Source organism: Falco peregrinus, chromosome 10, assembly GCF_023634155.1.
Source record: "Falco peregrinus isolate bFalPer1 chromosome 10, bFalPer1.pri, whole genome shotgun sequence".
Lineage (NCBI taxonomy): Eukaryota > Metazoa > Chordata > Aves > Falconiformes > Falconidae > Falco > Falco peregrinus.
Window position 1 is genome coordinate 27,492,961 of NC_073730.1, and position 16,391 is coordinate 27,509,351.

General features: G+C 41.6%; 1 protein-coding gene across 1 annotated transcript in view; it reads left to right on the plus strand.

The window, feature by feature from the left end:
* The first annotated feature begins 599 nt into the window (after positions 1 to 599).
* Positions 600 to 16,391, plus strand: part of ELAVL4 (ELAV like RNA binding protein 4) — an 83,290-nt gene continuing 67,498 nt past the window's right edge. The window contains exon 1 of the mRNA XM_055815677.1: positions 600 to 677. The gene's annotated coding sequence lies outside the window, so the exon portion shown is untranslated. The remainder of the gene's footprint in view (positions 678 to 16,391) is intronic.

Genomic DNA, 16,391 nt, shown 5'->3' on the forward strand with positions numbered 1-16,391 from the left:
TTCCTTGAGCATTGATTGAAACAGAGGCTTTTTAACCTACTCAAAATTTTTCGTGAATCTTTATCGGCGAGGGTCACGGACCTGGTCAAAAGCAGCAGGGGAAGCACCTCCAAGCAGAGGACCAGAGCAAACCCCTTCCTGCCGGTTGCACTTCATTTATTTTCGTTTCCAACTCGTGAGGCACCTGGATGCTGCGCGGCCCCGGGAGGGAGCAGAGCTCTGCACACCGGTTGGGTATGTTACCCCGGCCCCGGCGCTCACCCTCACCCCCCAACCGCCGTGGGCTCACCGACCCGCCCCCCACCTGCCCCACGCCCACCCCTACCAACGCCCCCGTCACTGCTGGTTTCGCGGCGCGCCCCTGTGAGGTAAAAAGCCCACCCCGGCCCCCCCGCCTCGGACGCCACCTCACGCCGCCGCGTAACGCTGCGCCGCGCCCCGCCCCGGCTGCGCGGGAGACCCCGTGCCCGCCACCGCCACGTGCTGTCGTCGCGTGCTGCTCCTCCCTACCCCCCCTCCCGCCCCGACAGATGATGCGAGTCCGAGGCGCGGTGAGGAAACACCTTCCCCACCCCCACCCCCCTCTCTCGCCCCGGCCCCCAAAGCGCTGCCGGAGGGTGAGCGCACGGGAGCGAGGGCCCCGCTGCACCGGCAGCTGCGGGAACGGAGGAAAAAACGTAATTTTCCGGGATGGCGGCGGGGAGGGGGGTGCTGGTGTGTTCTGCCCCCTCCTCCGCCCTTTCTGTGCGGGCTGCCGGGGCGCGGGCGGTGGGGCGGGGGAGTGCCCGCGCCCCCCGGAGGGGTTGTGGCGGCGGGCCCGCCGCGCGGGGGAAGAGCCCCCCTCGGGGCGTCGAACGGCTGCGGGTCCTGCCTGCCCGGAGCGGGGTCCTGCCAGCCCGGAGCGGGGCCGCGCCTCGGGCCGGCCCGGCGGGGCCTCGGGCGGTGCTGCCCGGCAGGGCTCGGGGGCGGCCGGCCCGCCGGCCCCGCGCAGCCCGGCTGCGTTTCTTCCGCATCTAAAGAAGTGGGATTTTTTCCTTAATTTTTTTTTTTTTTTGAGGGAAAAGCTATGCTCCGGAGTGCTGTTGTGCAGCCAGCCCCCGCGGCGGGCTGGCCAGAGGCCGGTATCCCCCTCCCCCCCCCCCCCGCAGTCCGGTGCGGCGGGGGCGTGCTGGGGGCCTCGCCGCTTGCGGGCGGGAGCGGCGGGCAGCTGTGCGCCGGGCCGCCGCGGCTAACCGCCTCTAATGACTGAGTAGGTTTAGTGGCTTGATTGCATCAAATGCGTAAGAACCAGGAAAGAGAAGGTTACGTTCACCGGCGTAATGACTGTGCAAATGGTTTCTCTTTATTTCCGTATATATACGTGGTGGAGAATGTAAGCGTTCTAGGCTCAATCTAGTTTACTGTGATTAGCGCAATTAAGGTGTTTTTAATTAAAATTTTTACCCATGACAGTATAGTTTTAATTGCATAATACTTACTATGGAAGTTAGTACTGGTTTTGTGCCAGTAGCATTTTTTTTCCTGCAGTGGGCTGATAATGCTGAGTATTCCATGATACTAGAAGGGTAGCTTTGGTATAGTTGAAACTTCTCTTTCCTTGTTATTCCATATAATATAAAATTTAAAAAATTATATTGCTAAAGTGTTATCAATGAACATGTGTGTTAAAAGAATACATACGTCTCTAAATGTGCTTTTTAAGTGTGATGGCACATCTTGAATAGGAGTTGTAGGCACATACTGGCTGTGGAGACTTGGAAGTAGGGCTGATTACAGTGATAAATCATCTTAAATTTGAGCAAAGTAAAGAGTAGGATAATTCATATCACATTACTTGTGCGGTTTGTCTGTCTGTTCTAAAGCAGGTCTCCCACTGACTTGGTTGGAAAGTCATTGTACACAATGGCACCCTCAACACCATTTAAGGCTTCTGTTGTCTCTCTGTATTAATAGAAGGCCACATAATACTATTCAACAGGTACGTTGGAGGTTTAGGTTTGTGCCAACACCTGGTCGTTTCTGTAAAAAGGACCAGGGAGAGCAGTAGAGTATTTTAATAAAATTAAAGCAGTTCCCATGTTGTTGTTTTTTAATTTAAAAAGTCCAGAACAGTATTGAAACCTTAAACAAGAACGCTGTTCTGGCGGTTGAGAGGCAGAACCTGCAGCATATGCAAAGCAAAAATGGAATTCATAGTCTAATTTTACTATCCACACTGAGTGACATACAAAACAGTAAGGAAGCCTAAATGATGAAAAGTAAATTAGATTTTTAAATTGGGTAATGTTTGAAGATGTTAGAGTATTACTACATTTATTTCATTGTTAATATTCTGAGATGTTTTAGGAAAAAGGAAAGATAAATCATACCAAAATAATTTAAATGACATTTGGAAAAAAAATCAATTATAATGTGAGGCTTATTGTTATGCAGAAGAAGAAGCCTTTGCACAGAAATAAGCCTTTACTTTACTCCACCTATTGAACAGAAAAATGTAGACCAGGGAGAAAGTGTTTGTCTAGCTTTGGCAGTAGAGAAGCTTGGGAATGATCTGGGGAAATGGAGATTACTGTGCCATTCCAGTTCAGCATGGCTAGTGAGATACATGGCATGGGCATGTATGGGTTTTTTCTAAATTTTAAATGGGTTTTGAAACACACAACTTCTTTTAGCCTTATACAGGAAGGACTTTTTATATATTTTTGTCATGGTACAAAGAAAGAAATGCCTCAAATTTAAAAGTTTAAAATGAATGACTTTAAAGTAAGATGTGTGCTATGGCATTAGCTAAAATAAGACTGCTTTACAGATTCAGGATACCCTGGTTTTGTGGAGGAGAAAGAGGTGACACCCTGCAGCCATAATAGCCTGAAAGATTCAGGCAGGGCAGCAATCCAGTGGTGGACCTGCAGCCTCTAATTTTAAAAATGGGCACAGGAAAAACATTGCTGTGGGCAGCGAACTCTTCCTAGGTAGTTCAAGGGTTACATTGGGCTAATGTGCACTGATATACCAGAACAGAACTTTTCTAAAAGCCTGTCAATTTGTATTAAATGTAAGATCGTATTTTAAAAAGTAGAATTTTGGTTCCACATAGCTGCAGAAATAGTTTTATGAAAGATAGTTCCTCCTAAGATTTTACTAAGCTGAAACAGTTGATGTGTATCTCAATAGGGCATTGGGTTTCATGCCAGCACTGTTGGGGAGAGGCAGAAGTTGTTGATTGCAAATAATTTTGATTTTTGCATTCTGGGATTGTGGGTGGGAATTCCTTTCTTACCCATTTTTATTTCACCTAGGTATACCTGGGATGTTTACAGCTGGGAGTCAGCAACTTTCGTTAATTTTCTGGAAATAGATGTGTAGCAAATAAGTTCTTAAATAACTTTAGGTTCTGTCAGCATTTTTCTTTGCTTGTTTCTATCAGCATTAACTAACTTATTGTTCAAATCAGCCCGGTAACAGTTTTGAAGAATGGCAAAAGTAATGAGAATGGATGTATTTTCATGGAAGGGTAGTATATAAGAGGAAAGTAGTAAAACCTAAATATTGCCAGTTAGATTCCTATTATCTGTAACTGCTTTTAGGCCTTAAGGGAAGTTCATACCGAACAGCAAGATCTGTGTGAAATCGCACCATATTTTTATACTGGCCTAGCTGCCTGGATAAAAGAAAAACACATGGAGTATAGCATTATTGATGTAGTAATGTATCAGGATCCATTTGCAGTAACTGCATTTGTTCAGGACAAATAAGAGGAGTGTATAATTATAATTCTGGCCCTATAATAATAATACTGTCCTAGGCAGAAAAGAGAGTGTCTCAAAACTAATGACAAAATATGCCTGTCATACAAAGTTAAATCTCTGTGGTATTTTCTTCACTTTTGCTCAGTTTTTGAAGAATTTCCGTGGGAGAATCCAACATTCAAACAACAAAGGAGTGCAAACAAGATGTAATATTAAAGAGCAAGCTGAAAAATCATGACTAAACTCAGTAACAGTGACAGAATAATTGTGGTCATTTCCAATTAGCCTGTTTACTTCACAGTACCAGTTCAGATTTTTCTAAGAAAGTCTATACGCTGGTGTTTTTTTAATTAGCTCTCCTTGATTTTTCTTACATATCTTAATTAAAAGTTTGGTTGTAGTCGTTAATTATGATGTTCTTGTTTAGCCTTTGGTTTAGTCTTTGTTCTGTTTATGAATGCTGCCTTCGAACAGCATTGCTCTTACTCAGACGTCTTGCATGATAGTTTTCCTTGGGGGTTACGGAAATGATAATCAGCCTTATGCTTGCTCTGTTTCCAGGTGCCAGTAAGAGAGACTCTTTGGAAACGATAGCTCAACAAACAGACATTTCGTGTTCTACTGTGACCTAGGCCAGTTTGTCAAAGACTGAATTTTAAAGCATTAAATTGCTTATCACTAGCCTGAACTGCTGGTGAGATTTTCATATTTCCCCTTTGGCTGGACTTCAGAGTTTCGGTTCCAGTGGGTTTTTTGGTGTGGAAAGAGGGTTATAGTGGAGGATCTAATGTCTGTTGTACTACTTGCAGCTTTTTATATTTTTATCAGCTTGTTTTTTCTCCCCAAACTCTTTGCAGTGAGTATGGCATAGAACCACAGAAAAATCCTAACCTCTCATGAGAAGAAATAACATGTCAAATATTACAATATGTTACTGGATTCAAAAAACAATTGACTTGTGAACCAGGCTTGGTGAACCATTTTGTTCATAATGTCTTTTCATTACTTATTCAGATAATTGATGCAATGTTTGAAATCCCTGAAGTGCACAGAAGCCTCTGCAATTTCATTGACATAGTAAACTATTTTCAAATAAAGTAACATGCTTCTGTATCTTCACAATAGAGGAAATATGCAGCCTTTGTTTCCATAATGATTTCAAGTTAATGTATGGGAGACAGGGTTTGGGATTTCCATAAAATAAGAATTTTTCCCACCTTTAAACAGTTGGGTTTTAGTACTGAAAAACAAGTTTCTATGTGCATTTTGTATGACTTCAGTAAAAATAAGCATTCTGGTGCTTTCCTGTGATTATAAAAACTAATAATAAAAATAGTATTATTTGTAAAACCCTTGATACTTCTCCAGTTTAAGAATTATGTTGAACAGATGCTTCCTATTGCCATCTACTTCAGTATGTTTACTGGTGCTTCATGCAGCCTAGGTTATATTCTTGTTTTCTTATTTCTGAGTGCTCCGGTAGCCTCTGCCTTTTGAATGCAGTCAGCTGCTCCCTGATTTGGTTTACATGCTCTTAGTGTCTCCCTCGGGTTCTCTCCATTCACCCGTCTTTCACAACAGTCTCTGCAAGCTTTGTTAATCAGCTCATCCATTTGCATTAGGAGGTTTTATTTTTCCAGTGCAAGAAAAATTGTTTGCATCCCTCACTGCTTGCTGTCATTCCTTAGTTTGGAGCAAATCTGTCCCTGCTTCCTAGTTTATCATCAAATTTATCACTTGCTGTACTTCTAGATAAAGCTATACTTTTTTTGTTTGGTTGGGTTTTTTTCCCCTCCATGTGTGTCCCTCTATGTTATCTGGCCTCTTGCCTGCCTTTATTAAAAAAAAAAAGCTTACTTTTTCTTCTTGATTGATTTCTTCCACTTGGCTCCTTTCATTTTCTTCACTGACTAGTAGTTTTGTCACTTCTGGGATTTCATGCACTATTTCCAACGCAGTTGATTTTATGTGAACCATCATCCTCCATACTTGCATGCAATGTATAGCTAAAAAGTCTTTGCACCTTCCTGCTGTGCAAGTTTGTCTGCCCTTGTTTTTAGACAGGTTTCAGTTAGGCACACTGGCTTGCTATAGTACAAATACCTATATGCTGATGCTTTCTTATAGGTGATATATAAACAGTGGATTTCCTGACCTTCCCAACACGTGTGTTCACTGTGTATGCTTTTGTGTTTTTCTTCTACAAATGCATAATTCCAGATTTCTTTTAGCAAGTTTTTTGACACCAGTTAATGCATTTTGACATCCTTATCAGTTTCTTTAGTTACAGTAACCTTTGGCTAAACTGTTGCTCACTGGTTATGCAAGAACCCCAGATTTTCTAAGGTATATAAAAATGGTTGTGGTTTAATAGAAATACTTTTTATTGGAGGAGATTTCTAGATCAAAAGAGAAGGTCTGGCACCCTTACGGCAAAGAAAACTTCCCTGTCTCCTGTGTGCACTGCCCACAAAATTTCAAAACCTCTTCCTGGGAAGATTCTGCTACCAGACACAGGATCCTAAAGCCCACCCTCTGCTGTAGACCTAGCTGTAGGTTACAGAAGGCTTATCTCACCTCCTCATGCATGCCAATTTACGGAAGTAATAATACCCCAGCTAATCTACTTCAGTTTGTTAAGGGATATGATGAGTTACGTGGTGGCTGTTTGTGTGCAGTCTCCTGGGGTTTGCAGAAGAGTGACTGCTACACTGCTTACGAGATGTGCTAACAGGGTTTGGTGGCTCCAGTCCAGGTTGTGCTACAGAGGTGTATGAAGCACCCATGGCTTTGCTAGAGAGGTTATTACTGTTTCTAGATCCAAGATTAGCAAGCTTCATTTACAGAAGATTTGATAAAAAGCTGGTGTGATACTTGGACTCCTGTTTCCAGGTCTGTCACTTGCCAATAGTTTTTAATCTTTGTTCCTTATTCAAGTAGATGTGTTTTTTAATAGCTTTTGTTTGTTTTTTTTTTTTTTAAGAAAACTAGGAAAAAGTCCTCATCCTATCCTGCTTGTCTGTTGGTCATGTATTCCTTGCTTAATAGCTTTCTAACCCACCAGCAAGTCTTGAATGGATGACAGAAATATGGAAGTTTCAAAGTTGCTAAACTATTACAAGCTTTGCAAAACCAAACATCAATGAAGAGCCTTAATTTGAGCTCATCTCTTAGATAGAAGGGAATTGCACAGCAGTAAAACTGAATGCCAAAACCTTTGAGAAGCATTGTTTCCATGGGACAGGGTTCCTGCTAGAAGCCTTGATACATGGGAGAAGATTTCACCCATGCTATGATGAGAAGAGATAAAGCACTTTGTATACAAACTTACTGACATCCTAGGCAGCATCTTATAATCTAGGCAATTTACTTTTTGGTGGAATTGAGCTGTGTGTTGTCTGTTGGTGTTTGCAATACAAGCCTTTCTGTTAATGTACTCATAGCTGAACTTAACTGCTCTAAGGAAAACATCCACTTTATTCATTCAGATGCTTTTCCTTGTGAGTTTCCTCTCACTCGGTCCTCCACACCGGGGTTTGTGCTTGGCTCACTGGAGCTCTTAGGCTCTCATGTAAGTACAGAGCTCACAGCAGTACCAGGACTGTCCTCTGCAATTGTGCTTTGACATGGTGGTAGTCAGATGAAATTAATAAACACAGTAGATGAAAGTGGCCAAGGAATCACAGATGAAAAAGGTATTGGTAGAGAAGGCAAAAGTAGCATTTTATGAAGTTAGTAGTGCATTGAGCAAGTTGGTTTGGGTGGTTTGGTTTGCCTTTTTTCCATTCTTGGGAGGGAATGTGGTATTTCTTGACCAGAAGAGCAGATCCTGGAAGAATGGTGTGCCTAGAAAAAGAGAGGACTAGGACCTATGTGTAGGTATGTAGAAAGAATCTGCAGGAATGTCTACCAGGTAGGTGTATAGTAGCTTCCCTTGGCAGATATGTGATACAGAGGAAGGAGCAAGAAGATCAAAAGCAGCAAACACCGTATATTTGCAATGCAATTTCATATCATGCTGGGCACTTTCCAGTCCAAGTAATTTACACTGGCTGTGAATAATGTCAGGAGATTTTATTCTTTCACATGATTTGTGAAGCCTCTCTTCTTTCCAGTAAGTCAGTCCTGTGATATCTTAATACTAACAGCACAGCCAAATTTCCCACTTCACCGGTGGGACCTTAGGAGGAAGAGAATTTGCCACTCCACATTTGCCGCAGCTGGCAATGTGACTGCAGGGCTGAGAAACTTGCCTTCCAGCCCACATACCTTCTTCTGGTAGCAGAAAGGAAAGAAACTGGTTCCAGACTTCTCTCCTCGTGTCCTCTGGTGGTATGTGGAGGGAAATACGAAGGTCAGCCCCGGCTCTGTGTGCTGTGATGGCATAGGTTGTTCCCTTTACACAGATGGTCTAGCTACTGAGAATACTTCGCTGAACAGAGTACTGAAGCAGGGTTAGTAACACGCAGCACCAGCTACCCTTATGGAACCACATAGTTGAATCATCTGTAGTAATAGTATGCTGCATGTAGTACAGACACTTTTTGGATCTGTGTGCATGTCAGTGTACATAACAGTCTTGCCCTGCAAATGGTTATGATGTCAAAAATCCCAGCCTTGTACTCCAGAGAGGTATTACAGAGATTACAGCTGGACGTATGCGGTCCGTTGTCTGCTTTTTCCATCCATTTTCTCAAGGGTAAAGTGGTCTCCTTACAAAGTGAAAGGTTGGATTTTTTTTTACCTCTGTAGCCCAGCCCTGAGCTTAAATGGAGTACCTGGACCAGGGGTGGTGGAAGCTGCAGGTGGGACTGATCTGGACACTCAAGACCCGGGGGCACACCTGGCAGTGGCATGGCCCCAGGTCTTCCTCCTTGCTTACTCCCTGAATCTCATACTGTTCTCAGCAGATCATTCTACTGGAAACCTGTTTGAAATTTTGCCAGGTTATGTTGCTTATGTAGTGTTGAACAACGCATTTGGGATCCCCTTGTGGTATGAGGCTGTCATCAGCCGATGTGCTTTTTTGTCTGCTTTCTGTTAACCCATCAGTTTTGATGCTCAGCCGTCACACTTTAGCAGAATGGTTAGGCTGAGCTTGTGGACAGGATGTGAAAGTGCTGATGAGCAAGCTGGGTACACCAGAGCATCTGGCCTGTCCATCTTAATCTGAACCTTACAAGTAGTCTCTTGTGTAGAAATTAAGAAGTTTTTTCTGGTTTCTTAAATAAAGTGTTCATTAAGCCTGATGGCAATGTTTTTAAAGTTATTTCTGTCAGGATCTTATGGAAGCATTTGGAGCAAAATACTGCTGTGTACACTCAAATGTTTTTTTTCCAACATTCATTTTTAGTATCTGGTCTTACTTTGGTTTGCATAGTTGATGTAACTGTATTTGCAAGGTGTGGCTTTTTTTCCTTCATTCATTACTTAAAATCTTACAAAATCTGTGCAATACCATCTAGTTTTGACAGATCTTTTTTTAAAAAAATAAATTACTATCATGATACAGAAGAAAAGGTTGACCCTGATTTCCACCTGGATAGCAAGTGATGAGATTAAGGGAGTTCTTAACCTGAGGAAAACTTGCATCTGTCAGCACGTGCAGAGTTGCAGTCTTTATCATGGACACTTTTGTAGACTGTGGTGTTGTGAGCACAGGCTATGTGTATGGAGGCTCTTTGTGGTGAAGGCCAGAGTCTTAAACTTAGGATGTCCTGATAGTTGCCAACAGAAAGAGAGAAACAGGGTGCTTGGTGTGTGTAGTCCGGGTAGCTGATGAGTGTTGCGTGCTAGTAGGAGTCTCCTAAGCATCAAAGGTTTTGTGCCCTAGCATGTGGCAGCTGTGAAGTGGCAAAGGCAGGAATAGATAGTCATGTCATAACCCAGCAGCCTGGGATAGTCTCCGAAGCAGCTGAAGAGGGTGTCTTCCTGAACAGATGATAGTGCCTAATTGGCCGCCTCCTCAATGTTGACCATCTTGCAGTTACCAGTGAGGTTAGTGGGATTAACTGATTTTCATTGTGCCTTAAATTTAAATAGTGCCATTAACCAAAAAGGTAATGAGCTGAAGTTTCCACTGCTAAACCATGGTATATTGTGGCGTGCACCTGTACTGCCTGATCTTTTGACAGAAGAGAAAAGACCATTCAGGTAGTAGAAACTGAAGGAAGTAATCTGGGGAAAGAGACAATACAGACAGGCTGTGGGATTTTGCCAATTGTTGCAAGCAGTTGAATTTTTCTTTGTAAAATGTTTCACGTCATCTCTGATCTCTGGTTTTCCTTTACCTGCAGAAGTAGGACCTCTACCACAGCAGAAAAAATAATATCTAATATCTTACTTTAAGTGGTGTCACATGTTATTTGTTCACTAGGTGTACGTTGGTTATCCATGCTCTTTTGAAATACTACTTTGATTATTTTTTGTGTGTGTGCTCCTGTAGGCTTTGGGGCTATGGAAAATGTTAAAAATAGAGGCCTGTTTCATTTATTAGGAGAGTTTTAAAGTTCCTTCATAGTTCGATATCAGAACAATTAAGTTTTATCTGAGCAGAGCAGGATGTCCCTAGATGCAGGTTACAGTGCATCCAGTGATACTATTAAAAGAAAGATCATTTGTTGTTGCATTGGGGAATCCTTATAAAACATCAGGAAGACTGCCTGGAAGAATATAAATGTTCAAGCAATGGAGTGAAATACTCTTAAACTGCAGGGTGATGGCCTGTAGCTGGATAGGTTTTCAGAGTAGCTGTTTTGCTGTGATTGTTGCTTCTCCCAACAGTCATAAATTGGATGTACTAGAATCTTTTTTTTTTCTTGAGGCTTCTGCTGTTTGTAGTTACGGTCCAGAATCAAAGCTTCCCTTACTGAAGAGAGAGCATCTAGTGTAGAGTTCATGAAATAGGCCTTGGTGGGTTTTTCTTTTGGTAGGATGCACATGTGCCTTATGTGCTTCCAGATATGTTAGGCTTTCCCATGTACAGACCAGCATAGTCCTGGAAGATTTGCTTGGTGTAGCTGTTACGTGTGCATTTAGTGTTGGCATTGTGTCTCAGTCTGTGGTCTGGTTCCCTGGACTGTCTGGAGCTTGCCTTCTTTGAATCACTACTTGTACTTAAGAATGGCTATGCTGAGTTACAGAAAAGATTACACTGTGGTGATAAGAGCTGCCAAAATTCAGGTAAACTTACTTGCATCTAGGTGAGCGTCAACTGGAGACCATCTGCCTTGGACACGTGGTCAACCTGTGGTAGGACTGGTCTGACCGAAGGTGGACTTCCTACCTGAGCTAGGCTCCCTTGGTCATTGCTGGAGATCTGCTTAACACACAGCCAGTGAAGTCAAGACCATGATTCATCTTACTCCAGAAGAGGTTTCTAGAGCAAAACAGATGAATTGTGCCTTGGAAGTGACCATTTCTCATAATTGCTTGTGCAAGGGGGTTTGGAGAGATGAGCTCCCCTGCACATGTATAATCTTAGGTGAGGTAAATTCATCCATGCTACCCCTGGACTGGTAGAGCTCACCCTGTCATGTATGGGTTTTGTCCACAGACTGGTAAAAACAAAAGCAGCCTGGCTACTGCTTCACCTCTCTTTCCTGCCTATTGAGTTAAAAGTTGGTCTGAAGTAGTGAGGAAAACTTAACAGCATGTGGCTGTGGAAGAGGCAGTTCAGAACAGAAGTACATTGTCTTGGGTGCTAACCTACCAACTTCTCCAGCTCATCTGTACAGATAGATCCCTTGGAACCCAAGCACCAAATATGCATTGCTTAGTAATTGTAACCGAAGATATTTATTAGGAAGGTTAGGCTTCAAACAATTTTTGTAGCTGCTGAACATATTTTTGAATGGGTTTCCTTTTTTAGAAGGTGCTAAAAATACCCATTGTTCTTCATCTGCCCTATTTTAAAGGAAGCTAAAAATCATCTGCTAAGATGTATCTGACACTTTGCAAAGAAGATTTTGAAGAAAACCATAAATGCATATGGAAATGTGTGAGATCTGGGCAGGAAAACCTTAGGGCTTCCTGACAGGGGTCGTCCAGATTCTAAGACACTAGCTCTGTGAACTGTAGAGAGCAAAAAGAGGAGCCACAGGTGACTAATTTATTTAGTTGCCTTTCTTTAGAACATTCCTACTTGTGTGTCAGTAAGGAGAGTTCAGAGTTCGCATTGGTTCTTTCTTAAATGCTGTGTCTATGCAGGTTTTTTCTAACTTCTACCCTCTCTGTATTTTACCTTTGTTCTCCTTACGGTTATAAAATTGTCACTTCTGTAATTTGAATTAGGCACTAGAGAGTTGTGTGAGCCATGTTCATGAGGGAGCCGTTTATCACTGAGTTTTGGGGTACCTTATTGGTGCAGCTTATTTAACTTTTTTTCTCAAGGAGTAGAATAAAATTATGTACATGGGAAGCTTTTCACAAGCCCTGAGACTTGCAAATACAAGTGTAAACTTCAGAGCATGAGGCAAGCTTGATTTATTCAGTTAAGCAGTTTTAAACTTTCTCCTTTTAAGCACCCTGGGTTTGGGGATAGGTTCCATTATAGGGTTTGCCCAGATGTGATTATGAGGGGGGTTTATATATGAAATTGTAATACTTACTTGCATTCTGCCTACTCTTACTAAAATACTGTAAGTGCCAGAGGTTCTAACAAGAAGTAATTGGATAATTAATAGCTTTTGATACTTTTTGTTGTCTTTATTCTCTTTGGTATCTTCCCTGGTTCTGTATCCTTCCTGTGTAATTGCAAAGTTGCAGGAGACATAACCCTTCTGCATGCTGTTTGTAGGTCTGTTTTGATTCCTGCTGTACCTCTCTTCTGATCCAGCCACCTCATACTCTTCCCCAGATCTTTTTCTGATCGCTGTCTCAAAGCTTGGAAACATCAGCACATTAATCCCCCTTTCAGGTTTTTATCTTTGTTCTTGTTATTGATATTATTTGGCCTGAGTGCAAGGTGTATAGCACACTGTATTACAGATTAGTTTAAAGTGAATGCATCAACTTTCCTAAAATTAGGCAATGCTTGTTGAAAGACCCTGTTCACATTTTTTATGAGGGTTTTTGTGCTCATACATAGGCACATTAAAAATGGCTGATCTCATGTAAATCTCCCTGGTAAGTCTAGAGTTCTTCAGTGTCTAGGTCCTTTCATTATTTACAAGTAAATACATTTTAAAAATGCAGTCATAAATCTTTGAGAAGTCTTCATTTGTGCTCAGTTGAAACTTTACTAACTGCATTATACAAAATAGCAATGCAGAAACATTTTAACTCTTTGTCTGTATGTAGGGTTGAATCCTGCTTGTAGTGATGGGAAAGCAAGCTGTAGAATTTAGGGTGTCTGATGTTTAATCTAAGTTTTAACATCTCTAAATTTAAATGGAAGAAAACAAAATCAGGGAACTGAAAGCACTGAAATATATATTCCTGAGCCAAAAGTAAGAGAACTGGGAAGGGAGAAAAGAATTGCTGGTATCTCTTACTGCTGTATTAACATGTTTACCTAGTGTATACTGCCGTTTGCTTTTCACTCTTCCAGCCCTGACTGTGGGTTCTTTAAAATGGATTGAAAATTGGCCAGACAAGATGTACTGTGTGACTGAGTGGATGCTGTGTTTTGCAAAACGTTAGTTAGGAGACAGAAGAGGAGCAAGGAGCTAAGGTGCCAAGGACATCACGGGCCTTCGGACATTCTGGGAAGGTGCTGAATCATCTTCTCCAAACCCTTCCTGCATTGTAGCAGAGATGTTGACCCACATCCCTGGTAGGTGTGTACCCTGACATTAACCTCAGCAAAAGCTTCCTGTGATTCACTGACATACATGCGTGCCTAAATCTGTGTAGATACCCAGCTTTCTGGGCACAGTTTGGAAAATGAGGATGTGGTTCCTATCACTTGAGACTTCTCTCACCATCAGAGCTATTTACATCTATTCATTTTGTAACCTCTGTGTTCTGGTGTGCCCTGGAGAATTTTTTTCCAGTCTCCCAGCATTCAAGCATAAGTATCCACAGTGGGATTTGCAAATACACATCTTTGGAAAATTGGTGTGTGATACTTAGAGCAGCTATGCAGCATCCAAATTGCACATCTCATAAGGCATGAAAGAGAAAGTGGGCAAGCAACATTAAATGGTGTATTTGTGCAAAAGCAGCTGAAGTGTTATTTCTGTGGGAACTGTGATTACTTTCTTAAGCTTCATGTATCTAAATTCCTCATTAAGGGTTGCAAGTATATAGGAGGAATTTTTTATCTGGTTTTGCATCTAGCGTCTTTCCATTCCAGACCTCTTTAAGGAGCTAGATCTACTAGTTTGATTTTTTTAATATTTTTTTTTTCCTGGGCACAGTCAAAAAGGTGATAGTGTTTCCAGGTAGATCCGTGGCATATTAATCTCCCCAGCATCAAGAAGAATCTCAGTGCACCAGGTAGCTCTGCTGCTGATGCAATGCACTTGTACAGCTTGTCAGTGGGGTCCACAGCAGGGGCAGAAGAGGAGGCAGGGGCAGGGTCCCTGCGTTGCCAAGAAGATCATAAAATAAAAGAAACTAAAAAGCTCCAAACCATGTCAGTCATCTTTTTCACCTACTAATTCCTCAAAAAGTGTATGGTATTTCAGTCTTGCCTTTTTTTTTCTTGTGGGTAGTGTTTGAGTATCATGACTTACATATTTTGTAGTGAAAACTTAATCTGACTTCTTTTCCTCAAATACATGAATTCACTAACCTTAAAGAGCAGTTTCCTGAGGAAGATTTTCAGTGTCATGCAGTGCTAACAGTCACAGTCACCCACTCCTGCGTAATTTCCACAGGGCAGTTGGTAGGGTGTGTACTTTGCTGGCTGTTTTTTAAACTATTCAGTAGCCAAATAAACTTATGTTGTTGTTTATATATACACTTGATTGTAAACTGTTCAAACAACAGGAGGGGAAAAAACCTTACTGTAATAGGTAAATAACCTGTCCAGCCATTGTTTTTCCCTCCCCTGGTCCATCCTGTCTCCTGCACACACATACAGGGAAGGGCAGTCTGCTTAATGGGACTGATTTTCTGTTGTTGTTTCTTCCTGAAGTCTGACTTTGGGTTAAGTGCAACGAACAATTTGGCTGTAGCTTTTTCACCTGAGTTTGAGTTTCACCACCTCTGAATTGCACATTTAGCTTTTCACATTTGCTTGTTACTTCATGGATGGTTAAAATATTTCATTTCTTCTCTCTGTGTACATTCATTAGGGGCTTGCACCCCTTCATGTTCCTTTCTGTTGCTCTGTTTTAGTTAGTAATGCAGTGAATTTGCTGGTGGTATAGAATGTAGAGGTTATTTTAAATTATTATGAGATCAGGTGATGAAAAGGCTGTGTGTAAGCTAAGTGTTGTTAAAGGTAGTGTTGATGTGGTATCTTGAACTGGAGGCTGTTTCTGCAGAGGTTCTTGAATTACTGCATAGGGCAAACCCTAGTGCTTGCATTGTGTAATGTCCTCTCCCAGCCCATTGCCTTCTATTAAATCACTTTGTAGTTCAAATCCATCTCTTAACTCTCTTGCATGCATCTCCTTTGTTCATCATCCACCTGCACCCTCCCATCTGTCAAACAACAAAATACTCTTTGATCAGAATTAAATATTAACTTTGATCGGAATGTCTTAGAAATGAATAATACAGTTCTAGGTGTAAATGTTTAGTCCTCGGGAAGAGTGGAAAATGAGGTTATGGAAAATGCCAGGTTGTAGTTCACAGGCAGCAGCATTTAAATGGTTTACTATAATCATATTAGGATAGAATTAAACTGAGTTCTTTATTTTGTACTGCAGTGAAATAGGGCTGTTACTTGTCATTTTCTCCTCCCTCTTGCTTTGATTAGCGTGAAAACTCAAGCAGCAAAAATTACAGGAGTTCTGCAGCAGTGCACAGAGAAACTGGTGTGAGAAGGTTTGAGTTAGTTTTGTGTCCTTGCACATGAGAGCTCTGGCGCTTCCCTAATAGACTGAAAATGAGACCACTGCTGCTTTATAAGAGGTCTGTTCCAGTCACATTGCTCTACAGCTTGGCAGATGGTGGCATGTGAATGGCTTCATATTGATTGGATGGATTTGCCTCAGGGTAAGAGAAGTGTGGGTCCTTAAAGATGCACTTCCAGATTCTTTCTTTCTATTTTGAAAAAAAAAAGTGTACTCATAAAACATTTCTCTTTATTAAAGTCAGAGGAGTGTGTGGTGATCAAAGCACTGAAGTTACCTGGAAATAAAAAGTCCTTAAATAGATTATCATAAAGACCGAAAAGCCAAGAATACTTAATTTACTAAATGATTACGTTTTTACATTAGAAGAAAGTGACACTTTTAATTAGTGTTCAAGGCATATGGTGAATGAGAAAATAAGCTTATTTCATGCAAACAGAAATCGATGCAAATAACCTTTCTTCTCATATAAAAAGGGATGACTTGAAACTCAATACATATTCAAGAAGGTTAAGTCATTACTGCATCACTTTAATATTAGTTAAAGGCCAACAAAGAAAATCACTACGCTGCATGTACTTACTCAGCAAGGATTGCTATAAATGAAAGAATTAGGTGATTGTACTTTTGTAGGTGATAAATCTGAAGAAGCCCTTGTCCATACAATGCATTT